Source organism: Schistocerca cancellata, chromosome 7 (genome assembly GCF_023864275.1).
Source record: "Schistocerca cancellata isolate TAMUIC-IGC-003103 chromosome 7, iqSchCanc2.1, whole genome shotgun sequence".
NCBI classification, from domain to species: domain Eukaryota; kingdom Metazoa; phylum Arthropoda; class Insecta; order Orthoptera; family Acrididae; genus Schistocerca; species Schistocerca cancellata.
This window is the reverse complement of record NC_064632.1, coordinates 138,686,838-138,713,356: the sequence shown is the minus strand read 5'-3', so window position 1 is coordinate 138,713,356 and position 26,519 is coordinate 138,686,838.

Genomic DNA, 26,519 nt, shown 5'->3' with positions numbered 1-26,519 from the left:
TGGCAGTTATAAGAGTCGAGGGGCATGAAAGGGAAGCAGTGGTTGGGAAAGGAGTAAGACAGGGTTGTAGCCTCTCCCCGATGTTATTCAATCTGTATATTGAGCAAGCAGTAAAGGAAACAAAAGAAAAATTCGGAATAGGTATTAAAATTCATGGAGAAGAAGTAAAAACTTTGAGGTTCGCCGATGACATTGTACGAGGGCAGTTCAATAAGTAATGCAACACATTTTTTTTCTGAAACACGGGTTGTTTTATTCAGCATTGAAATACACCAGGTTATTCCCCAATCTTTTAGCTACACAACACTATTTTTCAAGGTAATCTCCATTCAATGCTACGGCTTTACGCCACCTTGAAATGAGGGCCTGTATGCCTGCCCGGTACCATTCCAATGGTCGATGTCGGAGCCAACGTCGTACTGCATCAATAACTTCTTCAGCATCCGCGTAGTGCCTCCCACGGATTGCGTCCTTCATTGGGCTAAACATACGAAAATCCGACGGTGTGAGATCGGGGCTGTAGGGTGCATGAGGAAGAACAGTCCACTGAAGTTTTGTGAGCTCCTCTCGGGTGCGAAGACTTGTGGGAGGTCTTGCGTTGTCATGGAGAAGGAGAAGTTCGTTCAGATTTTTGTGCCTACGAACACGCTGAAGTAGTTTCTTCAATTTCTGAAGAGTAGCACAATACACTTCAGAGTTGATCGTTTGACCACGGGGAAGGACATCGAACAGAATAACCCCTTCAGCGTCCCAGAAGACTGTAACCGTGACTTTACCGGCTGAGAGTATGGCTTTAAACTTTTTCTTGGTAGGAGAGTGGGTGTGGCGCCACTCCATTCATTGCCGTTTTGTTTCAGGTTCGAAGTGATGAACCCATGTTTCATCGCCTGTAACAATCTTTGACAAGAAATTGTCACCCTCAGCCACATGACGAGCAAGCAATTCCGCACAGATGGTTCTCCTTTGCTCTTTATGGTGTTCGGTTAGACAACGAGGGACCCAGCGGGAACAAACCTTTGAATATCCCAACTGGTGAACAATTGTGACAGTACTACCAACAGAGATGTCACGTTGAGCACTGAGTTGTTTGATGGTGATCCGTCGATCATCTCGAACGAGTGTGTTCGCACGCTCCGCCATTGCAGGAGTCACAGCTGTGCACGGCCGGCCCGCACGCGGGAGATCAGACAGTCTTGCTTGACCTTGCGGCGATGATGACACACGCTTTGCCCAACGACTCACCGTGCTTTTGTCCACTGCCAGATCACCGTAGACATTCTGCAAGCGCCTATGAATATCTGAGATGGCCTGGTTTTCCGCCAAAAGAAACTCGATCACTGCCCGTTGTTTGCAACGCACATCCGTTACAGACGCCATTTTAACAGCTCCGTACAGCGCTGCCACCTGTCGGAAGTCAATGAAACTATACGAGACGAAGCGGGAATGTTTGAAAATATACCACAAGAAATTTCCGGTTTTTACAACCAAAATTGGCCGAGAAAAAAAATGTGTTGCATTACTTATTGAACTGCCCTCGTAATTCTGTCAGAGACAGCAAGGGATTTGGAAGAGCAGTTGAACGGAATGGACAGTGTCTTGAAAGGAGGATATAAGATGAACATCAACAAAAGCAAAATGAGGATAATGGAATGTAGTCAAATTAAGTCGGGTGATGCTGAGGGAATTAGATTAGGAAATGAGACACTTAAAGTAGTAAAGGAGTTTTGCTATTTAGGGAGTAAAATAACCGATGATGGTCGAAGTAGAGAGGATATAAAATGTAGACTGGCAATGGCAAGGAAAGCGTTTCTCAAGAAGAGGACTTTGTTAACATCGAGTATAGATTTAAGTGTCAGGAAGTCGTTTCTGAAAGTATTTGTATGGAGTGTAGCCATGTATGGCAGTGAAACATGGACGATAACTAGTTTGGACAAGAAGAGAATAGAAGCTTTCGAAATGTGGTGCTACAGAAGAATGCTGAAGATAAGGTGGGTAGATCACTTAACTAATGAGGAGGTATTGAATAGGATTGGGGAGAAGAGAAGTTTGTGGCACAACTTGACTAGAAGAAGGGATCGGTTGGTAGGACATGTTTTGAGGCATAAAGGGATCACAAATTTAGCTTTGGAGGGCAGTGTGGAGGGTAAAAATCGTAGAGGGAGACCAAGAGATGAATACACTAAGCAGATTCAGAAGGATGTAGGTTGCAGTAGATACTGGGAGATGAAGAAGCTTGCACAGGATAGAGTAGCATGGAGAGCTGCATCAAACCAGTCTCAGGACTGAAGACCTCAACAACAAATGAAAACCACACACTGTATGTTGTACCACCACACAGTGAGACCTCCAGAGGTGGTGGTTCAGATTGCTGTACACATTAGTACCTCTAATGTCCAGTAGAACGTCCTCTTGCAGTGATGCATGCCTGTATTCATCGTGGCACACTATCCACAAGTGCATCAAGGTATTGTTGGTCCAGATTGTCTTACTCCTCAACAGCGATTCGGCGTAGATCCCTCAGAGTGGTTGGTGGGTCGTGTTGTCCATAAACAGCCCTTTTCAATCTATCCCAGTTATGTTCGATAGGGTTCATTCTGGAGAACATGCTAGCCACTCTAGTCGAGCGATGTCGTTATCCTGAAGGAAGTTCAAATCAACTGGCTCCAAGCCTATGGGACTTGACATCTGAGGTCATCAGTCCCCTAGACTTAGAACTAATTAAACCTAACTAACCTAAGGACATCACACACATCCATGCCCGAGACCGGATTCGAACCTGCGACCCTAGTAGGCGCGCGGTTCCGGACTGAAGCTCCTGAAGGAAGTCATTCACAAGATGTGCACGACGGGGGCGCGAATTGTCGCCCATGAAGACAAATGCCTCGCCAATGTGCTGCCTGTATGGTTGCACTATCGGTCGGAGAATGGCATTCACGTATCGCACAGCCGTTACGGCGCCTTCCATGACCACTAGCTGCGTACGTCAGCCCCACATAATCCCACCCCAAAACAGGAAGGAACCTACACCTTACTGCACTCGCTGGACAGTGTGTCTAAGGCGTTAAGCCTGACCAAGTTGCCTCCAAACACGTCTCTGACGACTGTCTGGCTGAAGGCATAAGCGACACTCATAGCTGAAGAGAACGTGACGCCAATCCTGAGGGGTCCATTCAGCATGCTGCATGGTGTCGTGGTTGCATAGATGGACCTCGTCATGGACGTCGGGAGTGAAAAATGGTTGAAATGGCTCTACGTACTATTTGACTTAACATCTGAAATCATCACTCCCCTGGACTTAGAACTACGTAAACCTAACTAACCTAAGGATATCACACACATCCATGCCCGAGGCAGGATTCGAACCTGCTACCGTAGCAGCCCCGTTGTTCCGGACTGAAGCGCCTAGAACAGCTCGGCCACGGTGGGATTGAAGTTTCGCATCATGAAGACTAATGCACACAGTTTGAGTCGTAACACGACGTCCTGTGGCTGCACGAAAAGCATTATTCAACATGGTGTCGTTGCTGTTAGGGTTCCTCCGAGCCATAATCCGTAGGTAGCGGTCATCCATAGCAATAGTAGCCCTTGGTCGGCCTGAGAGAGGCATGTCATCGACAGTTCCTGTCTCTCTATATCTCCACCATGTCCGAACAACATCGCTTTCGTTCGCTCCCAGACTCCTGGACGCTTCCCTTGTTGAGAGTCCATCCTGCCACAAAGTAATATTACAGACGCGACCGAGCAGCGGTATTCACTGTCTAGGCAAGGTTGAACTACAGACAACACGATGCGAGCACCTCCTTCCTAGTGGAATGAATGGAACTTATCAGCTGTCGAACCACTTCCGCGTAATAGGCGCCGCTCTTGCATGGTTGTTTACATCTTTAGGCGGGTTTAGTGACATTTCTGAACAGTCAAAGGGACTGTGTCCGTGATACAATATCCACAGTCAACGTCTATCTTCAGGAGTTCTGGGAACCGGGGTGATGCAAAACTTTTTTTGATGTGTATATTATTAAATAATAATTGTTCGTAGCGCACATATTAGAACACTGCACTTGTTGATAACGAATTAGCTTCAACCAGCAAAATTTCAAGATGCTGGTATCCCATCTCCAGATGCTTACACTTACTTATGTGCTATGAATACAGTTTCGTTATTAACAGGTGCGTCGAATTTTGCAACGAAACTTTTTAAGACTGATATCGTACAAAGTCCTAAGCAAAGAAACAATGTTCGCGACGCGTAAGTAAATGTAAATATCTGACGATAGCGTGAACATGAAATGAATGAACTCTCAAAAACGGGTGTTTTGAGGCATAATTTGTGGCGGTTTGTTGTGAAATGGGTGCCATTCATATCGGTCGGTTACCCCATACACATTGGAGTCACGGATGCTATAGTTTTGACTTTATGTGTAAGGAATACTGCTGTTGCCTAGCGTGACAATGTGGCCCGCGGGCTTAAGTAAGCTTGTGAATCACGCCTGCGGGTCACCAAAGGATACCCATGTTTCCGCTTTCCGCTTTCCACCGACTGATATACACTATGTGATCAACAGTATCCGGACACCCAGAAAAACATATGTTTTCCGTATTAGTTGGATTGCGCTGCCACCCACTGCCAGGTACTCCATTTCAGCGACCTCAGTAATCATTAGACATCGTAAGAGAGCAGAATGGGGTGCTCTGCGGAACTCACGGACTTCGAACGTGATCAGGTGATTGTGTGTCACTTGTGTCATATGTCTGTATGCGAGGTTTCCACACTCCTAAACATCCCAAGGTCCACAGTTTCCGATGTGTTAGTGAAGTGGAAACGTGAAGGGACACGTACAGCACAATAGCTTACAGGCTGACCACGTCTGTTGACTGACAGAGACCGCCGACAGTTGAGAGTCGTAATGTGTAATACGCAGACACCTATCCAGACCATCACACAGGAATTCCAAACTGCATCAGGACCTACTGCATGTACTATGACAATTAGGTAGGAGGTGAGAAAACGGATTTCATGGTCGAGCGGCTGCTCGTAAGCCACACATCACGCCGGTAAATGCCAAACGACACCTCACTTGGTGTAAGAAGCGTAAAAACTGGTCGACTGAACAGTGGAAAAACGTTGTGTGGAGTGACGAATCACGGTACACAATGTGGCGATCCGATGACAGGGTGTGGGTATGGCGAATGCCCGGTAAACGTCATCCACCAGCGTGTGTAGTGTCAACAGTAAAATTCGGAGGCGTAGTGTTATGACTTGGTCTCTTTCCAAGGAGGGGGGCTTGTACCCCTTGTTTTGCGTGGCACTATCACAGCACAGGCATGCTTTGATGTTTTAAGCACCTTGAAAGACGTTCATATTGCCGGCGATGGGCGAGGCATGACAGAATCTCTGACCAGAGAGTAGTTTATCGTTAGCTGTTGCTAGTCTGCGCTTGACCGCGCGAGTCGACAGTAGTAGCGGGTGGACGATTGTACTGAGCGGGCGTCGGCATGCGTCGGCGGCGTGCTCTTCTCGCGACTCTGGGCACGGTTCGGGGCGATGTATATTGTTATAGAAGGTAATGAAGCAGCATTGTGCAAATCTAATAATGTATGTTGATTGTAATTAATTTGTTCAAAAAAAATGCCCCAATAATAATTTTTTATAAAGTAACTATTTTAAAGAAAAACATTCATTGCAATTTAAAGAATATTTCCTATGCATTTCCTCCAAGAATCAAAATTAAATATAAGCCAGCATTGCACGAAGCTGTGTAGTAGAATCTACAATTAAGAGCAGATATAGATGCAGTTTTTTTTATTGAGGTAAGAATCTTTTGCCTTTTTTATTCTGAATACAGGGCCGAAGGTCAGCGCTGCTGCCCTTATAAAATTTATCAGGTTTAATTATTTCTGTTCAGATGTTACATTCAGTACATGATTCATTATTTAATTAATATTATTGTGGGCTTATGATCAATCATCATTCTTTAATTTTGTAGGGAAGTTAACATTCTGGCACATTATCATTATCATTGACTTTTTACTTTTACTATTTCTGCGGGAGGGTTAAGCTTGGCTCCATTTCCATTTACATTTATTATTGATACACATTTTTTGCTGGGAGGTTACAACCTTCTTGCTAACACTGTTGAAGAGCAATTCGCGGATGGTGATTGCATCTTTCGACACGATCGAGTTCCTGTTCATAATGCACGGCCTGTGACGGAGTGATTACACGACAATAACATCCCTGTAATGGACTGGCCTGTACAGAGTCCTGACATGAATCCTATAGAACACTTTTGAGCCGGCCGCTGTGGCCTAGCGGTTCCCGGCGCTTCATTCCGGAACCGCGCTGCTGCTACGGCCGCAGGTTCGAATCCTGTCTCGGGCATGAATGTGTGTGATGTCCGTAGGTTAGTTAGGTTTAAGTAGTTCCAAGTCCAGGGGACTGATGACCTCAGATGTTAAGTCCCTTAGTGCTTAGAACCATTTGAACCATTTTGAACACCTTTGAGACGTTTTGGAAGGCCGACTTCGTGCCAGGCCTCACCGACTGACATCGATACCTCTCCTCAGTGCAGCACTCCGTGAAGATTGGGCAATCATTCCGCAAGAAACCCTCCAGCACCTGATTGAACGTATGCTTGCAAGAGTAGAAGCTGTCATCAAGGCTGAGGGTGGGCCAACACCATATTGAATTCCAGCATTACGGTTGGAGGGCGCCACGAAGTTGTAAGTTATTTTCAGCCAGGTGTCCGGATACTTTGGATCAGTAACAGTAAACAGCTTCGAGACTTCATGGACACGGTGTACTATCCTTTTAGCGTTGTGTACACTTTCCGAAATGTACTCTGTAGACGTACGCGAAACAACGTCCGTAAAAGTGCGCAGCGACGAAGTAATTACGGACGTGCTGGCGGAGTGTGCGGGAACTGTGATGGAGCGGCTGCAATTACGGCGATGAGCCGAGTGCGTCGCGCTCCGTTCCGGCCTGTCTGTTGGCAGCAGACGCGTGGGGACGCCCAGTCCACGCAACGGATGGGCCCGCGCTCAGCCGAGCAGGCCTAGCCGAGTAGTTAGTTGGCCGGCCTCTGCCCGTGGGGACCGGAAGCCGCAACAGCTCCGCTGGGACGCAACGTCGCGCCGCGCCGCCAGCGCCTCTAGCGGCTGCTCGCGCCACCGACCGCACCGGACATGGGGCGGAACACGGGCTGTTAGGCTAGGGAGACGTTAGGCTCACCGCGGTGATGACTCTCTGCGACGTCGCTGTGACGTGTACGTGCCCAGGTTCGACCACTGCGTCACATCGAGCACTGAGAAGTGGGAGATGGGAGACGCCATGTTCGTTTTCATCGTTAGAGTTCGTATTTGCTGGATTCTACACTCCTGGAAATTGAAATAAGAACACCGTGAATTCATTGTCCCAGGAAGGGGAAACTTTATTGACACATTCCTGGGGTCAGATACATCACATGATCGCACTGACAGAACCACAGGCACATAGACACAGCCAACAGAGCATGCACAATGTCGGCACTAGTACAGTGTATATCCACCTTTCGCAGCAATGCAGGCTGCTATTCTCCCATGGAGACGATCGTAGAGATGCTGGATGTAGTCCTGTGGAACGGCTTGCCATGCCATTTCCACCTGGCGCCTCAGTTGGACCAGCGTTCGTGCTGGACGTGCAGACCGCGTGAGACGACGCTTCATCCAGTCCCAAACATGCTCAATGGGGGACAGATCCGGAGATCTTGCTGGCCAGGGTAGTTGACTTACACCTTCTAGAGCACGTTGGGTGGCACGGGATACATGCGGACGTGCATTGTCCTGTTGGAACAGCAAGTTCCCTTGCCGGTCTAGGAATGGTAGAACGATGGGTTCGATGACGGTTTGGATGTACCGTGCACTATTCAGTGTCCCCTCGACGATCACCAGTGGTGTACGGCCAGTGTAGGAGATCGCTCCTCACACCATGATGCCGGGTGTTGGCCCTGTGTGCCTCGGTCGTATGCAGTCCTGATTGTGGCGCTCACCTGCACGGCGCCAAACACGCATACGACCATCATTGGCACCAAGGCAGAAGCGACTCTCATCGCTGAAGACGACACGTCTCCATTCGTCCCTCCATTCACGCCTGTCGCGACACCACTGGAGGCGGGCTGCACGATGTTGGGGCGTGAGCGGAAGACGGCCTAACGGTGTGCGGGACCGTAGCCCAGCTTCATGGAGACGGTTGCGAATGGTCCTCGCCGATACCCCAGGAGCAACAGTGTCCCTAATTTGCTGGAAAGTGGCGGTGCGGTCCCCTACGGCACTGCGTAGGATCCTACGGTCTTGGCGAGCATCCGTGCGTAGCTGCGGTCCGGCCCCAGGTCGACGTGCACGTGCACCTTCCGCCGACCACTGGCGACAACATCGATGTACTGTGGAGACCTCACGCCCCACGTGTTGAGCAATTCGGCGGTACGTCCACCCGGCCTCCCGCATGCCCACTATACGCCCTCGCTCAAAGTCCGTCAACTGCACATACGGTTCACGTCCACGCTGTCGCGGCATGCTACCAGTGTTAAAGACTGCGATGGAGCTCCGTATGCCACGGCAAACTGGCTGACACTGACGGCGGCGGTGCACAAATGCTGCGCAGCTAGCGCCATTCGACGGCCAACACCGCGGTTCCTGGTGTGTCCGCTGTGCCGTGCGTGTGATCATTGCTTGTACAGCCCTCTCGCAGTGTCCGGAGCAAGTATGGTGGGTCTGACACACCGGTGTCAATGTGTTCTTTTTTCCATTTCCAGGAGTGTATATTGTAACTTACGTATATGGGCTATTTCAAAACACCAGCCCATTGGGTATCTCTCCAGCACATGAAGTATTCGTACGATTTGTCATAATTAAATGTAAGCTAATGACATATAAACTGTCAGACCCTAACTTTTCCTAGCGAATTGAATGTTCAAATAACTTACGGGTCTGCTGCCGGGTGACGTCGTCGACCACCGCCGATATTTCGACAGGAGCACACCCTGCCGTTCTCAAGGCACAACTGCAAGGAGGAAGCGGTGTGCAAGGGAATTTCATACCTCGGCTCACAGAGGAGAAACAAGGACGATGCCACACACAGAACACGCAACCACAGAGTCAATGCGCAACCAAAGATAACCAACATCAGAAATATCGATAGTGTAACATTACAGCAGCTGCGGTGGCTACTTTACGTTCACTCAGATTGGTTCCTGATGTTATTTTACCTGCGGACAAGGGAAATGCCACTGTTTTGTTGAACAAGCAGGATTACATTCAAAAGATGCAGTGTCTACTTTCTGATTCGGCGTATAGCGAAATCGGTGCTGACCCTACTCAGAGTATTGAGAGGAAGACTAATAACCTCCTGAAGAAAAGTTCTTTGTCACAGGAGACTATCAAGAGTCTTATTTCTTACTGTGCGGTACCACCTAGATTATATGGCCTCCCTAAGGTCCATCAAGAGGCTGTCCCATTGAGGTCTATTGTTTCTAATATTGGTGCTCCGACATATCATGTAGCTAAACATCTTGCTAGTTTGTTGAGCCCACTAGTAGGTAGGTGTGAACACCACATTAAGAATTCTGCAGATTTCTTACGTCGATTGCAGGGATTGCGTTTGAATGACTCTGATATTTTAGTCAGTTTTGATGTGGTTTCTCTTTTCACCCACGTTACTCTCTCTGATTCATTGCAGCTAATTGAGGTTAAGTTTGGTGTCGAGATAACAAATTTGTTTCGAGATGTGCTGACTTCCACTTACTTTTTATTCAATGGTCAGTACTACGAACAGACTGATGGAGTTGCAATGGAAGCCCGTTGTCACCTATTGTGGCCAATTTGTTTATGGAGGACTTTGAGGAACGTGCATTGGAGTCAGCAACCTTGAAACCAGTGTTGTTTTTTCAGATATGTGGACGATACTTTTGTTGTTTGGCCTCATGGTAGTGAGAATTTAAACCGGTTTTTCGAACACCTGAATTCAGTCCACCCGAATATTCAGTTCACTATGGAGGTGGAAAAGAATGGATGCCTTCCCTTCGGTACGTTGGGACATTCTGTTTATAGGAAGCCTGCTCACACTAACTTTTATCCGCGAGCTGATAGTTGTCATCATCCAGCTCAACGTAAAGGAGTTCTTCGTACCTTGGTTCACAGAGCCACGTTATCTCAGACCCTGAAAGTTTGGCAGCTGAGCTATCACATCTCCAAGTCACCTTTCGTCAGAATGGTTATAGTGAGAGGCAGATCAAACGTGCGTTGCGTATCAGCCTTCAGTGCAACGGGTGAGTGACGATAGCAACGAAGTGGCACCTAAGTCTACGGCTTTTTGCCTTACGCAGGAAGCATTTCCAACAGGATTGGCCGTATTTTGCGGAAATATGATGTGAAATGTGATTTCCGACCACCTTCTAAGATTAAGGCCCTGTTGGCGTCCGTAAAAGAAGAACTTGGTTTGCGTAAGACTGGAGTCTATCGTATTCCTTGAAGTTGTGGCATGTCATATATTGGCCAGGCAATCAGGACTGTGGAAGACCGGTGTATTGAACATACGTGTCACACACGCTTACAACAGCCGAGCAAATCCGCTATTGCAGAACATTGCCTTGACACCAGTCATCCTATGTAATACAACAACACGGAGATTCTGGCTTGCACGTCCAGCTATTGGGATAGTGTTATTAAGGAAGCTGTTAAAATCAAACTATCAAGCAACCTTATAAACAGAGATCGTGGATTTTGTTTAAATGCTGCTTTGAATCTGGCTCTGGCTCTCATCAAAAAACAGAGACAGAATTAGTGCTACCTCACCCGCTGATTAATAGTCACTACCGATATTTCTGATGTTGGTTCTCTTTGGCTGTGCATTGACTCTGCGGTTACTTGTTCTGTGTGTGGCATCTTCCTTGTTTCTCCTCTGTGAACCGAGGTATTAAATTCCCTAGCACATTGCTTCCTCCTTGCAGTTGAGCCTTGAGAATGGCAGGGTGTGCTCCTGTCGAAACATCGGCGGTGGTCGACGACGTCACCCGGCAGCAAACCCGTAAGTTATTTGGACATATCAGCTGTTAAAGTCTTCAGAAGATGTAGCTCGAAGAACAGGGTGACAAGTTATTTGTCTTCACTGGAGTTTAGTGGATAGCGGCTACGATTTATCGAATCAGAAGTTGCTGGGTCGAATCCTGTCAAATCCAATATTTTGAACCTTCATTTTTGTAAAAGATTGTGGGGTACAATTTAGTAGAAAAATGTAAAAGTATGTTTAATAAAAGTAGGCAATTAGAATATATTCGATTTTGTAAGTAGGCTGTTTATGTTTTCTTATCGGCAACGTTACGTAGCGCTCGGTATGACAATCACTGGCTGTGCTGTGTGCAGTCTGTGGCTAGTTTGCATTGTTGTCTGCCATTGTAATGTTGGGCAGCGGCAGCTGGATATGAACAGCGCGTAGCGTTGCGCAGTTGGAAGTGAGCCGCCAGCAGTGGTGGATGTGGGGAGAGGAATGGCGGAGACTTGAAATTTGTAAGACTGGATGGCATATATATTATGATTATTAAGGTAAATACATTGTTTGTTCTCTATTAAAATCTTTCATTTGCTAACTATGCCTATCAGTAGTTAGTGCCTTCAGTAGTTTGAATCTTTTATTTAGTTGGCAGTAGTGGCGCTCGCTGTATTGCAGTAGTTCGAGTAACGAAGATTTTTGGTGAGGTAAGTGATTTGTGAAAGGTACAGGTTAATGTTAGTCAGGGCCATTCGTTTGTAGGGATTTCTGAAAGTCAGATTGCGTTGCGCTAAAAAATATTGTGTGTCAGTTTAAGCACAGTCTTGTATAAATGTTCAAAGGGGACGTTTCAATTTTATGTACATAGAAGAGTGTCCCTTCCAGGAGCGTGTAGTCATTGACAATCATTCACAAATTAAACATGGAACACATAAATGCCAGTAAACATATAGAACAACTCCATCTTCTGGTAGAATACACTGCCACTCAGAATAAAAATTATAGAAAAGACTGACATATTTGTAAAATAATTGAAAGTTGATTTAGTCCCAGCGGTGCCGGCCGGTGTGGCCGTGCGGTTCTAAGCGCTTCAGTTTGGAACCGCATGACCGCTACGGTCGCAGGTTCGAATCCTGCCTCGGGCATGGATGTGTGTGATGTCCTTAGGTTGGTTAGGTTTAAGTAGTTCTAAGTATAGGGGACTGATGACCTGAGTAGTCAAGTCCCATAGTGCTCAGAGCCATTTGAACCATAGTCCCAGCGGTCAGCCACGTATAAGAGAAAATTTACAAGGTAGTTACTTCAAGGAGACTTCTTTTCCAAACAAGAACATCTTCAATTACAGACATGTGCAGACGAAATGTATACTGCTGCTGGTACAGGACTGTTCCTGCTGCTGTTTTGTCTCATTATCTCAGTTAGTTTCAAGTGCAAAGTAATAAGGTCATTTTTCACACAAATTAGAACATACTTCAGGCAACCAGTCCACTTTCGCCTTTGTGGAAGTTTATTGTTATGTACTTTTCGTAATACACATGTAAATAATGTGCTCGAAGTTGGCAAGTTCTCTGTTTCAAAAAAAGGAAAGACAGAGGCAGTTTCATAAATAGCTACTAATGTACCGACTGAGGATTAAATTGCCCGCATCTCGTGGTCGTGCGGTAGCGTTCTCGCTTCCCACGCCCCGGTTCCCGGGTTCGATTCCCGGCGGGGTCAGGGATTTTCTCTGCCTCGTGATGGCTGGGTGTTGTGTGCTGTCCTTAGGTTAGTTAGGTTTAAGTAGTTCTAAGTTCTAGGGGACTGATGACCATAGATGTTAAGTCCCATAGTGCTCAGAGCCATTTGAACCATTTTTTTGAGGATTAAATTCGTGTGCAAGAATCGCTACCACAGCTGAAACCTTTTTATCGTTTCAGTGGAGTCTTATAGGAATACTACAGTTATTATTTTGGTGTACAAAGCAAGCATAGTTTTGTGTATGGAAGTGAAATGAGCGTTTGGCGTCATTGGCCGGGAGGCCCCTTACGAGTCAGGTCCGGCCGCTTTCGTGCAGGTCTTATTAAATTAGACGCCACATTGGGCGACCTGCGCGCCGGATCGGGATGAAATGATTATGAAGGCAACACAACACCGAGTCCCTGAGCGGAGAAAATCCCCGACCCAGCCGGGAATCGAACCCAGGCCCCTTAGGACGGCAGTCCGCCACGCTGACCGTTCAGCTGTCGGGACGGACAGTTTTGTGTATGTAACACTTTCGGAAGATTTTGACATCTGATCTCTGGTCTGCAACATGTACACAGCTCCCAGTTCATACGCCGTCCCTATCTGGCTCCTAGCAGCTTCTGCTGATAATTTGCCCAACAACAAAATGAATATACACTCCTGGAAATGGAAAAAAGAACACATTGACACCGGTGTGTCAGACCCACCATACTTGCTCCGGACACTGCGAGAGGGCTGTACAAGCAATGATCACACGCACGGCACAGCGGACACACCAGGAACCGCGGTGTTGGCCGTCGAATGGCGCTAGCTGCGCAGCATTTGTGCACCGCCGCCGTCAGTGTCAGCCAGTTTGCCGTGGCATACGGAGCTCCATCGCAGTCTTTAACACTGGTAGCATGCCGCGACAGCGTGGACGTGAACCGTATGTGCAGTTGACGGACTTTGAGCGAGGGCGTATAGTGGGCATGCGGGGGGCCGGGTGGACGTACCGCCGAATTGCTCAACACGTGGGGCGTGAGGTCTCCACAGTACATCGATGTTGTCGCCAGTGGTCGGCGGAAGGTGCACGTGCCCGTCGACCTGGGACCGGACCGCAGCGACGCACGGATGCACGCCAAGACCGTAGGATCCTACGCAGTGCCGTAGGGGACCGCACCGCCACTTCCCAGCAAATTAGGGACACTGTTGCTCCTGGGGTATCGGCGAGGACCATTCGCAACCGTCTCCATGAAGCTGGGCTACGGTCCTGCACACCGTTAGGCCGTCTTCCGCTCACGCCCCAACATCGTACAGCCCGCCTCCAGTGGTGTCGCGACAGGCGTGAATGGAGGGACGAATGGAGACGTGTCGTCTTCAGCGATGAGAGTCGCTTCTGCCTTGGTGCCAATGATGGTCGTATGCGTGTTTGGCGCCGTGCAGGTGAGCGCCACAATCAGGACTGCATACGACCGAGGCACACAGGGCCAACACCCGGCTTCATGGTGTGGGGAGCGATCTCCTACACTGGCTGTACACTACTGGTGATCGTCGAGGGGACACTGAATAGTGCACGGTACATCCAAACCGTCATCGAACCCATCGTTCTACCATTCCTAGACCGGCAAGGGAACTTGCTGTTCCAACAGGGCAATGCACGTCCGCATGTATCCCGTGCCACCCAACGTGCTCTAGAAGGTGTAAGTCAACAACCCTGGCCAGCAAGATCTCCGGATCTGTCCCCCATTGAGCATGTTTGGAACTGGATGAAGCGTCGTCTCACGCGGTCTGCACGTCCAGCACGAACGCTGGTCCAACTGAGGCGCCAGGTGGAAATGGCATGGCAAGCCGTTCCACAGGACTACATCCAGCATCTCTACGATCGTCTCCATGAGAGAATAGCAGCCTGCATTGCTGCGAAAGGTGGATATACACTGTACTAGTGCCGACATTGTGCATGCTCTGTTGCCTGTGTCTATGTGCCTGTGGTTCTGTCAGTGTGATCATGTGATGTATCTGACCCCAGGAATGTGTCAATAAAGTTTCCCCTTCCTGGGACAATGAATTCACGGTGTTCTTATTTCAATTTCCAGGAGTGTATTCACGCTGGTGTGCAGAATATATACGATTGGCGATATATCATCATCCACACAGTTTCGAAGATAGCAAGAGCCGACAAGAGCGAGAATTATTCGCACGGTCAGCTTAACATCACAAGCATCCAAGCTACTGACAAAAATAATACACAGAAGAATGGCAAAGTAAACAGAAGAGCTGTTAGATGATGACTATCAGTTTGATTTTACAAAAGTTAAACGCACCAGAGAGGCAGTTTTGCCGTTGCAGTTGATAATGGAAACAAAACGGAAGATAAATCAAGAAGCATACATAGGATTTGCCGACCTGGAAAAAGTGTTCGACAATGTAAACGGTGCAAGATGACCGAAATTCTGAGAAAAATAGGGGTAAGCCATGGGGAAAGACTATACGTACAAGACACAAAAGGGAACAGTAAGACAAAGAACGATGTGCTCATATTAAAAAATGTGTAAGACGGGAATGAAGCCTTTTGCACCTACTGTTCAATCTGCTCATCGAAGAAGTAATGACGGAATTAAAATAGAGGTTCAAGAGTGGGATTAAGATTCAAGGTGAAATGATATCAGTGATAAGAGTATCTGATGATAGCCTAATGAGCGTAGAACATGAACTGAGAGTAAATCGAAGAAAGACGAAAGAATGAGAAGTAACAGAAATGAGAACAGCGAAAAACTTAACATCAAAAGTGGTGCTCACGAAGCAAACGAAGTTAATAAATTTTGCAACCTAAGTGACCAAATAACCCTACTTAACTTGTGGAAATAATTTCTGATAATGTACGGCTGGAGCACAGCAAAGTATTGTAGTGAAACATGGAACTTTGGAAACCGGAACATGGAAGAATCGAAGCATTTGAGATGTGTTGCTATAGAAGAATACTGAAAATTCGATGGACTGATAAGAAATGAGGTTCTCTGCAGGATCGGCGAGCGAATGTGTATGCGGAAAACACTGACAAGAAGAAGGGACAGGATATTGAGGCGTCTATTAAGACATTAGGTAATAACTTCCATGGTGCTAGACGGAGCTGCAGAGTGTAAAGTGTAGAGGAAGACAGAGACTGGAAATGCAACCAGAAAATAATTGAGCACATATGTTGCAAATGCTACTCTAAATTAGTGGTGGGTCGCATCAAACGAGTTAGAAAACGGTCTAACGTACCTCCACTTCTTCTGCTGGCTATTGATGGCGGAGATCTGCCATGAGTACGTACAAGTGATAATGTGCGTAATGGATGTTTTAATGCTACTGAAGTCGCCCTGGCAATTATACACCCCTCAGTAGGAATACGTTATTCTCATTAATTATGTAAATAGTCTTGTGATAACCTACCCATTTCCTAATCTTATCCTGTGGATTCGATAGAATGTCAGGATACGCCGACAAAATCCAGACACCCTTTTAACGAATAAGTTATAAAATGTACACAAGAGACAGGATTAATCGGTACAGGAAAATACTATCTACTAAAGAATAAATGCGGTGATATTGACAGAGTTATTAATCGTAAAAGACAATCTAAAGACACAAAACAATAATTACAAATCTCAGGTTCTCCCTGTATTATTACTGGCCCTTAAACTTTCTGGCTCAGCCCTATAATGTACTCGCGATCTATGATTAGGCGCGGAGTAACTGTCACACGTGGTTCACCAATGTAAATTCACCTTCCCACACGCCGGTGCATAAGCAAGATCGCCGAAATGATCAGAAGCTATAATCGCAGAACTTCTCGCCTCAGCAAGATAATAGCAAAATTGTACTTCACCGAAATTACAGCCGAAGACGTCCGTCTACTGTCGAGGACCTCCCAGACGACTCTCCTCTTCCACGACCCCGCGATGACTCCCCCTCTCCTCTCCTCGTTTCGCTACTCAAAGTCTTTTTTTTTTTTCTTAAATTTGGATAGCAAATCAACTTTCCGGAAGGCGCTCGTTCTGAACGCCGACCAATCGCAGTTTAGAATCCAGATCGAAGTTTTAGGAAGTTCTTTCTATGTCCGTAGGAAAGTAAGCGAATACCTGCTGCCATGTGTTGTTCGCCGACCAGGCCGCCTTCTCAAGCCTGCCCGCCGGACACGCGTTCCCGTTTTGCAAGTGGTCCAGCTCACAGCGAGTCACGGGATTAGCACCGGAGGCGACTGTGCCGTCCTATTGTCCGAAGGACTGTGTGAGCTTCCTGTGTCCTTCCGTTGTACCACGAGTTTCACGGCTCTGCTTGTTCCCCAGTTACCCATCATGCAAACATTATACAATAAATTAAATGTACTAGACGATGTCAGTTACATACATATTTTTACTGAACGAGCACAAACCTGTCTTTTCAATCATTGAACGGGCTTACTTATGTCGTATTGGATGCAAACGGGGTTTGTAAGTTGTAAAATAACGCGACGTTACAACTGATGACAAGAAAGGTAGCTCGTATAGCATGTAACATTAATTTAATGAAGGCAGTTGGGTTACTACGTTTCAGTTTCTAGAAGCTCCAAATTGCAAGTACCATCTTATCCCTGAAGACGCCTCCCACAGATGGGAACTAAATAAGCTCCTCCTTCATGCCTTGAGAGCTCGAGGGATGTCGATTCTGCCACTCAGGCAACATCTTTGGTTCAGTGGTGTCAAAGATACAATCTCTTCTAAATGTGATAACCATTTCATGTCATTTTTCATGAAATATATTACAAAATCGGGCTTTATGTACAAGTGGACCCCGGGGGGTGACAACGGCCATGTAGGAACGGCAATGTAGGAACAGCGATGAACCAATATCCTAAATTATCACTGAAGGTTTGCAAGGTTATTCATTTAGCAACTAATCTACATACATTTGTATGATGCTAATTTTACGGCCAGCGTTGCACTTCGCTGTGCCAAGATTGAATATTTTCTATGCGTAATGTGGAGAGAACAGAATACCAAGATTACATCCGTTGCGGCTCATGAACTAAGGAAAATGTATTTCACTGTTTTGTGGAAGTCTGCAGGCTTTCGTGGCCGTTGTCACAGAAGTTAAAAACTTCTGGGATATTAGGCAGCGTCATATTTCTTTTAAAATGATCGACATTTCGACCCCTCTGCTGGGATCTACCTCAGGATCTTCCGGTGTCCACTACTGCTAGAACACTATTTCATTGTTTATTTGCATAGGAAATTTTATTAGTTTATTGCACAGAGCCATAGAACTCGGTGCTCACGAGACTGAGAAAACTTCAGAGGGATTGATTTCATTGTAGGCATTACATACTGGTTATTCAGATTAGGTTGTTTGATTTTTTTTATTACAGTAAATCTGATTTAGCACAGCATTTGCTCAACAACACATTGCACAGTAAATTTCCGTAAGAAAAACATCACGCATCGCATATCCACTAACAAACACAATATTTTAATAAAAGAAAGTTACACTCTGCCTTCCGACGTCATGCGGATGCAATGGAGCGGTATATGGTCAGCACACCGCTCTCCAGGCCGATTCGGCGACTTTCCAGAACGTGGAGTCACCACGTCTCACTCAAGTAGCTCCTCAGCTACTCTGTTAGATTCTGTCGCGCATCGCCATCCATATCATTGAAGCCACTGCCGAATGCAGTTGCACCCGCTGTCTGACGTTGGTCTCTGTTTACCTGTCGCGAAATGTAGCGGTCATCGGCTGCTGTAGCTGACCGTGACGAAGCATTTCCTCTTCTTCGGGCAGCAGTGCCTGTGGCTCGGAACGTCCCCATGAAAGGTGTTATCAGCAATACCAAACTCCTAAGCTACATTCGTAACTCTTCGTCCTTCATTGAAATATTGTCTTTGAGCCAGGTTGTAATGAAGGACATCACCACAGTGCACCGCAACTGCTCGCTGATTGATACACACGGTCTTTTCGGGTTCCTTCAACTGCCACGTGTTGTGGGGCCGCCCTCATTTGGAGCTACAGTCACTCTGACCTCGCGCCATATGACATCTATCTTTCTGTGCATAACTGGGAGATCTCTGACAACATGCTCCTTTTTGCTCGTTTTTGGAAACTCAGAATCTACTATGTAGGAATCAACATGGATTCCGGAAACAGCGATCGTGTGAGACCCAACTCACTTTATTTGTTCATGAGACCCAGAAAATATTAGATACAGGCTCCCAGGTAGATGCTATTTTTCTTGACTTCCGAAAGGCGTTCGATACAGTTCCGCACTGTCGCCTGATAAACAAAGTAAGAGCCTACGGAATATCAGACCAGCTGTGTGGCTGGATTGAAGAGTTTTTAGCAAACAGAACACAGCATGTTGTTATCAACGGAGAGACGTCTACAGACGTTAAAGTAACCTCTGGTGTGCCACAGGGGAGTGTTATGGGACCATTGCTTTTCACAATATATATAAATGACCTAGTAGATAGTGTCGGAAGTTCCATGCGGCTTTTCGCAGATGATGCTGTAGTATACAGAGAAGTTGCAGCATTAGAAAATTGTAGCGAAATGCAGGAAGATCTGCAGCGGATAGGCACTTGGTGCAGGGAGTGGCAACTGACCCTTAACATAGACAAATGTAATGTATTGCGAATACATAGAAAGAAGGATCCTTTATTGTATGATTATATGATAGCGGAACAAACACTGGTAGCAGTTACTTCTGTAAAATATCTGGGAGTATGCGTGCGGAACGATTTGAAGTGGAATGATCATATAAAATTAATTGTTGGTAAGGCGGGTACCAGGTTGAGATTCATTGGGAGAGTCCTTAGAAAATGTAGTCCATCAACAAAGGAGGTGGCTTACAAAACACTCGTTCGACCTATACTTGAGTATTGCTCATCAGTGTGGGATCCGTACCAGATCGGGTTGACGGAGGAGATAGAGAAGATCCAAAGAAGAGCGGCGCGTTTCGTCACAGGGTTATTTGGTAACCGTGATAGCGTTACGGAGATGTTTAACAAACTCAAGTGGCAGACTCTGCAAGAGAGGCGCTCTGCATCGCGGTGTAGCTTGCTCGCCGGGTTTCGAGAGGGTGCGTTTCTGGATGAGGTATCGAATATATTGCTTCCCCCTACTTATACCTCCCGAGGAGATCACGAATGTAAAATTAGAGAGATTAGAGCGCGCACAGAGGCTTTCAGACAGTCGTTCTTCCCGCGAACCATACGCGACTGGAACAGGAAAGGGAGGTAATGACAGTGGCACGTAAAGTGCCCTCCGCCACACACCGTTGGGTGGCTTGCGGAGTATAAATGTAGATGTAGATGTAGATGTAGATTCATCATGTTCACCTAGTAGTTAGTCTTTCTCATCTTTAAGTTTTGTGCGACAATGCAGTTTTATACATTGACAACGGCCGCTGATCCCGGGTGTTTCAGCTGAACAATGTCCATTTTACGACTGTTCTGCGTTCACAATACTAGAACCATCATTGGCGAAGTGAACAGATTGAGAAGCGCCCTTCATCATAGGTTGCTTTGAACCCACACAGTATTTTTTGACGCAGATGCCTGTTCCGGTGGAGCGCACAGTTCTCTATTCCGGCAGCATACGCGACACACGGCGCGCTGAACTGGACAGGAAATACAATACTGCTTTAGAGCGTTGTATTTTACTGTTTATCTGCTAAAGAAGCTGTTCGACATTTCGTCCTCGCATTTGGACACAATATTGCACCTGCTCCTGCAATTACTTCTGAAGCGTTTCAAACAATTTTACCTCCCCCTCACCCCTTCCAAATAGCTCAAATGGCTCTGAGCACTATGGGACTAAACTTCTGAGGTCATCAGTCCCCTAGAACTTAGAACTACTTAAACCTAACTAACCTAAGGACATCACACAAATCCATGCCCGAGGCAGGATTCGAACCAGCGACCGTAGTGGTCGCGCGGTTCCAGACTGTAGCGCCTAGAACCGCTTGGCCACTGCGGCCGACTTGTTAGGTTTAAGTAGTTATAAGTCTAGGGGACTGATGACCTCAGATGTTAAGTCCCATAGTGCTTGGAGCCATTTGAACCATTTGACATTGTCGCCAAGACCGAAAGCAAATATGTAGACACCCGCCCGACTGTCCTCGTTCTCTGTAAACAGCAGCTGCTAAGACCGAATAAAGTCCTCTGGAAAGAACTCGCAGAACATTGCTCCATTGTGTATTTACAGGAAACGTTGGCACTGACGTTGCTAGGCCAACTGCAGCAACTACATCTACATCTACATTTAAACTCCGCAAGCCACCCAACGGTGTGTGGCGGAGGGCACTTTACGTGCCACTGTCATTACCTCCCTTTTCTGTTCCAGTCACGTATGGTTCGCGGGAAGAACGACTGTTTGAAAGCCTCCGTGCGCGCTCGAATCTCTCTAATTTTACATTCGTGATCTCTTCGGGAGGTATAAGTAGGGGGAAGCAATATATTCGATACCTCATCCAGAAACGCACCCTCTCGAAACGTGGCGAGCAAGCTACACCGCGATGCAGAGCGCCTCTCTTGCAGAGTCTGCCACTTGAGTTTGCTAAACATCTCCGTAACGCTATCACGGTTACCAAATAACACTGTGACGAAACGCGCCGCTCTTCTTTGGATCTTCTCTATCTCCTCCGTCAACCCGATCTGGTACGGATCCCACACTGATGAGCAATACTCAAGTATGTGTCGAACGAGTGTTTTGTAAGCCACCTCCTTTGTTGATGGACTACATTTTCTAAGGACTCTCCCAATGAATCTCAACCTGGTATCCTCCTTACCAACAATTAATTTTATATGATCATTCCACTTCAAATCGTTCCGCACGCATAAAGTAACTGCTACCAGTGTTTGTTCCGCTATCATGTAATCATACAATAAAGGACCCTTCTTTCTATGTATTCGCAATACATTACATTTGTCTATGTTAAGGGTCAGTTGCCATTCCCTGCACCAAGTGCCTATCCGCTGCAGATCTTCCTGCATTTCGCTACAATTTTCTAATGCTGCAACTTCTCTGTATACTACAGCATCATCCGCGAAAAACCGCATGGAACTTCCGACACTATCTTCTAGGTCATTTATATATATTGTGACAAGCAATGGTCCCATAACACTCCCCTGTGGCATGCCAGAGGTTACTTTAACGTCTGTAGACGTCTCTCTCCATTGAGAACAACATGCTGTGTTCTGTTTGCTAAAGACTCTTCAATCCAGCCACACAGCTGGTCTGATATTCCGCAGGCTCTTACTTTGTTTATCAGGCGACAGTGCGGAACTGCATCGAACGCCTTCCGGAAGTCAAGGAAAATAGCATCTACCTGGGAGACTGTATCCAATATTTTCTGGGTCTCATGAACAAATAAAGCGAGTTGGGTCTCACACGATCGCTGTTTCCGGAATCCATGTTGATTCCTACAGAGTAGATTCTGGGTTTCCAAAAACGACTTGATACTCGAGCAAAAACATGTTCCAAAATTCTACAACAGATCGATGTCAGAGATATAGGTCTATAGTTTTGCGCATCTGCTCGACGACCCTTCTTGAAGACTGGGACTACCTGTGCTCTTTTCCAATCATTTGGAACCTTCCGCTCCTCTAGAGACTTGCGGTACACGGCTGTTAGAAGGGGGGCAAGTTCTTTCACGTACTCTGTGTAGAATCGAACTGGTATCCCGTCAGGTCCAGTGGACTTTCCTCTGTTGAGTGATTCCAGTTGCTTTTCTATTCCTTGGACACTTATTTCGATGTCAGCCATTTTTTCGTTTGTGCGAGGATTTAGAGAAGGAACTGCAGTGCGGTCCTCCTCTGTGAAACAGCTTTGGAAAAAGGTGTTTAGTATTTCAGCTTTATGCGTGTCATCCTCTGTTTCAATGCGATCATCATCCCGCAGTGTCTGGATATGCTGTTTCGAGCCACTTACTGATTTAACGTAAGACCAGAACTTCCTAGGACTTTCTGTCAAGTCGGTACATAGAATTTTACTTTCGAATTCACTGAACGCTTCACGCATAGCTCCCCTTACGCTAACTTTGACATCGTTTAGCTTCTGTTTGTCTGAGAGGTTTTGGCTGCGTTTAAACTTGCAGTGAAACTCTCTTTGCTTTCGCAGTAGTTTCCTAACTTTGTTGTTGAACCTCGGTGGGGTTTTCCCGTCCCTCACAGTTTCACTCGGCACGTACCTGTCTAAAACGCATTTTACGATTGCCTTGAACTTTTTCCATAAACACTCAACATTGTCAGTGTCGGAACAGAAATTTTCGTTTTGATCTGTTAGGTAGTCTGAAATCTGCCTTCTATTACTCTTGCTAAACAGATAAACCTTCCTCCCTTTTTTATATTCCTATTAACTTCCATATTCAGAGATGCTGCAACGGCCTTATGATCACTGATTCCATGTTCTGCACTTACAGAGTCGAAAAGTTCGGGTCTGTTTGTTATCAGTAGGTGCAAGATGTTATCTCCACGAGTCGGTTCTCTGTTTAATTGCTCGAGGTAATTTTCGGATAGTGCACTCAGTATAATGTCACTGGATGCTCTGTCCCTACCACCTGTCCTAAACATCTGAGTGTTCCAGTCTATATCTAGTAAATTGAAATCTCCACCTAAGACTATATAACATGCTGAGAAAATTTATGTGAAATGTATTCCAAATTTTCTCTCAGTTGTTCTGCCACTAACGCTGCTGAGTCGGGAGGTCGGTGAAAGGAGCCAATTATTAACCTAGCTCTGTACTGTCTGTACTGCTGGCGCTGCAGGAACTGGACTGCGAGAGTGTGGACGGCACGTCGTCTTTTCTGGCTGCCAGCAGAAGGAGCTCCGGAACGATCTCCACATCGGCCAGAATTAGACAGAAGCAAAGCGGCTGACAGCGCTCTTTCTGGTGGCTGGCTACAGTATCGACGAACGACTACGACGCGCGATGGACACGGCGTGGAAGCAGACAGGCGGCCCCAGTGGGAGGCTGCTGCTCAGAACTGAGAGGACGCCTGGCGAGTGATGTGCCTGTGTGGTGGCGCCTCTCGTGGTACTGCTGCATATCTCTTGATCCGTGTGCACAACAGTCACACAGTCTTCTAAATTCACCCAGAATGTTCGCGAAAACTGCGTTGTTGTTCTCCCAGAGATTCGCGTTGAAGTTCCCCGACCATTTCTGTTACACTTTCATGTGTGCTATACCGGCCCATCTCTCAATTCGATGACTATTGTCATGCCTAGTTGCGGATGACTACAAAAGCTGGAACAGTATTCTCGAACTGGTCAGCTTACGTTTTGCATGCGGCTGCCTGTTCGAGATGTTCACCACTAGTAATGTAAACGGATACTTTCGGAGTCTTCCTCAGTCTTATAGGCATTATAGTACATTTATCTACATTTAAATACATTCTAAAATTAAAAAAAAAGACGCATCACGAAGAAATTGTCCGAATCGGACAGACGTGGGTAGATGTGGTGTGCATTTACAAGGAAACAAATGATTACAATTGCAGAAAGATTAGATCACCTGTTCAAGAGAAGAACTTCACAAACTGAGCGAGTCAGTAACGACTTTGTCCGCCTATGGCGGTTATATATTTATTCGGCTTGGTACTTTTATTTATTTATTTCTCAAGTAAGGACCTACTGCCTGTTATTATATGACAGGTCGTACATTGTGTGATTTTACATGCTGTATTATAAAAATTCAGTTTTATTGCTAGCACATTTTTGTTGAAAATTTTACAAAAGGATAAAATTTAAAAAAATAAAATAATAATAAAAATATATGTCTATATAAATATAATCTTCGTACGTCCATATTTAAGTTGGATTAGGTTTGATACAGCTGGTATAATTTTTATTAAAAATGAAACTCCTCCAGCTGTACTTATTATATGTATTTGGCTACTACACTCCTGGAAATGGAAAAAAGAACACATTGACACCGGTGTGTCAGACCCACCATACTTGCTCCGGACACTGCGAGAGGGCTGTACAAGCAATGATCACACGCACGGCACAGCGGACACACCAGGAACCGCGGTCTTGGCCGTCGAATGGCACTAGCTGCGCAGCATTTGTGCACCGCCGCCGTCAGTGTCAGCCAGTTTGCCGTGGCATACGGAGCTCCATCGCAGTCTTTAACACTGGTAGCATGCCGCGACAGCGTGGACGTGAACAGTATGTGCAGCTGACGGACTTTGAGCGAGGGCGTATAGTGGGCATGCGGGAGGCCGGGTGGACGTACCGCCGAATTGCTCAACACGTGGGGCGTGAGGTCTCCACAGTACATCGATGTTGTCGCCAGTGGTCGGTGGAAGGTGCACGTGCCCGTCGACCTGGGACCGGACCGCAGCGACGCACGGATGCACGCCAAGATCGTAGGATCCTACGCAGTGCCGTAGGGGACCGCACCGCCACTTCCCAGCAAATTAGGGACACTGTTGCTCCTGGGGTATCGGCGAGGACCATTCACAACCGTCTCCATGAACCTGGGCTACGGTCCCGCACACCGTTAGGCCGTCTTCCGCTCACGCCCCAACATCGTGCAGCCCGCCTCCAGTGGTGTCGCGACAGGCGTGAATGGAGGGACGAATGGAGACGTGTCGTCTTCAGCGATGAGAGTCGCTTCTGCCTTAGTGCCAATGATGGTCGTATGCGTGTTTGGCGCCATGCAGGTGAGCGCCACAATCAGGACTGCATACGACCGAGGCACACAGGGCCAACACCCGGCATCATGGTGTGGGGAGCGATCTCCTACACTGGCCGTACAGCACTGGTGATCGTCGAGGGGACACTGAATAGTGCACGGTACATCCAAACCGTCATCGAACCCATCGTTCTACCATTCCTAGACCGGCAAGGGAACTTGCTGTTCCAACAGGACAATGCACGTCCGCATGTATCCCGTGCCACCCAACGTGCTCTAGAAGGTGTAAGTCAACTACCCTGGCCAGCAAGATCTCCGGATCTGTCCCCCATTGAGCATGTTTGGGACTGGATGAAGCGTCGTCTCACGCGGTCTGCACGTCCAGCACGAACGCTGGTCCAACTGAGGCGCCAGGTGGAAATGGCATGGCAAGCCGTTCCACATGACTACATCCAGCATCTCTACGATCGTCTCCATGGGAGAATAGCAGCCTGCATTGCTGCGAAAGGTGGATATACACTGTACTAGTGCCGACATTGTGCATGCTCTGTTGCCTGTGTCTATGTGCCTGTGGTTCTGTCAGTGTGATCATGTGATGTATCTGACCCCAGGAATGTGTCAATAAAGTTTCCCCTTCCTGGGACAATGAATTCACGGTGTTCTTATTTCAATTTCCAGGAGTGTAGTTTCAACGTTGCGTCAACACCATCTTCAGGCCCGTACACTTTGATGAAATCAATTGTGTGTGGCTGAGTACTAGAAGTCCGCGGTGAGACCAATACGTGCTCCACATGGATGGCGGCCAGTAACCGCGGACTTCTAGTACTGAGCCACACGCAATTGCTTTCATCAAAGTGTACGGGCCTGAAGATGGCGTTGACGCAACGTCGAAACTAGTAGCCAAATAAATATAATCACTCCTGTTTGTTGGGCCGTATGGCGGGCGACAATCAAGTTGGTATTCCACGCGCTGTCCGGGACGTCCCCAGATACTCCTTTGCTGGTCATCGTAGCCCACTTCCAAGTTGGACAGATCGCTGATAACAATTTTCCCCCAATCAATGACATTCTAGACAACGAACGCACATTTATTCATGGTATACAGTTCGTTCAGATGTTTCCTACGAGTAAGATGATGATATAGCCATAAATA